This window comes from Oryctolagus cuniculus, chromosome 17, assembly GCF_964237555.1.
Source record: "Oryctolagus cuniculus chromosome 17, mOryCun1.1, whole genome shotgun sequence".
NCBI lineage: Eukaryota > Metazoa > Chordata > Mammalia > Lagomorpha > Leporidae > Oryctolagus > Oryctolagus cuniculus.
The window spans coordinates 65670777-65672551 of NC_091448.1; positions in this window are offsets into that span (position 1 = coordinate 65670777).

Consider the following 1775-nt stretch of genomic DNA (forward strand, 5'->3'; position numbering starts at 1 on the left):
TAGGGATCCTCTGAAATTAATCTGGCATTTCTCTCATGCACATTTTAGAATTTTTTTATGTTTTACTATATGGAGAGTTTGATTACAATGTGTCGTGGTGAAAATATTTTCTGGTCGTGTCTATTAGGAGTTTTATGTGCTTCCTGTACTTGGATGTCCCTTTCTTTCTCCAAATTGGGGGATTTTTCTGTTATAATTTCACTAAAGAGGCCTTTTAAATTTTTCTCTCTTTCTATGCCTTCAGAAACTCTTAGATCCCATATGTTGGTTCATTTGATAGTATCCTGTGATTAACAAAACTGTTTTTTAGTTTTCTAATTTCTTCTTCTTTTGTTTGGCCTGAATGTTTAAATTCCTGTGCTTTGTCTCCTAAGTCAGATATTCTTTATTCTGCTTCACCGATTCTGCTGTTAAGGCATTCCACTGAATTCTTTGTTCTACTGAATTCTCCATTAAGATTTCATTTTGATTTCTCTTTAATATCTCAATTTGGTCATAGAAATTTTTTGTCAGGTCATATATAGATTTCATTAGTTCATGCATTTGCTTCTGATTACTTGTAAGTAATTCTATGATCAATATTTTGAATTCTATTCATTTCTTCAATCTCATCATCTTCACAATCTAGTATTGAAGTGTTGCATTCTTTTGGGGGTGGCATATTGTCTTCCTTATTCTTGTTTCTTGAATTGGGGCATTTTTTATTTGGCATTTGGAAATACTCTTTGGTTTGTTCTTGTTTTTTTTTTTTTTTTTTCTGCTGTGGTAGCTTTTACCTTTTACTATGTCTGAGTGGATTAGTGGCATGTCTGCTCTCAGGGACTACCTAGAGGTTTGGCATGTGGTGGGTGTGGCCGAGGAGCTCTGTTTAGTGCTCCAAAGTGAAGGGTGTTTCTGATTTGACAAACCCAGATTTGCTGTGGTAAACCTCTCTTTAATAAATAAAAAAATAAGAGGTTTCCTCTTGTCTATTGGCTTAGACTCAGTTGAACTCCTCGCCTCAGTGCCTAGGTCCCAGCCCCAGTGTGCATATTATTCGTCCACTCTGCCACAAGGACCACACAAAGGATCTGCACAGTCCTCAGTGTAAGCTCAGATTCCCCAGCAATGTCCCTTGTCAGGTAACTAGTGGCTTCTATAATAGGAAAGTAATTCCTCCAAATGCATTTATGTAAATATATCTCCTGAGAAACATAATGTGAAATATTAAAGTATATTTATAGTATATATGCATAATTTTCTGAATTTGGAAATCTTTTCATTTAAAAAATTCTTCTGATATAAATAACAATTTTAATAATATAAAATTAAATACAATTAAATGTATCACATACATTCCTAGATACTTTTGAGAACATGTATAATTAATGAATGAATAAGCTTTTGTTATTAATGTTTCTGCATCCTTTTTTCAAGCAATAGTGACATAATTTCAGTAAAAATTATTTTTCTAGGTTTCAAATTTATATGTTAGCACAGAGAAAATCTGCCCCAATAAATGAATAAGTGGAAAACAAGTTTTACGAAGCAAAATCATTCAATTATTGTTCCAAATAAAAATTTCATTAATTAAATGACATTATCTATATGATAAATCTATCCCTGTGTCAATGAAAATAAAAATATTTATCATTCAATCATATGGATTATTCATCATGTTAATTTCTAAAAATTTTACCAAAAAAATCCTACCAAGATTTAACAAATGACTTTTAATTATTCATGTTACCCTTGCAATAACAGAAAATTTGTTTGAAATGTTAGCCTTTTAAGGG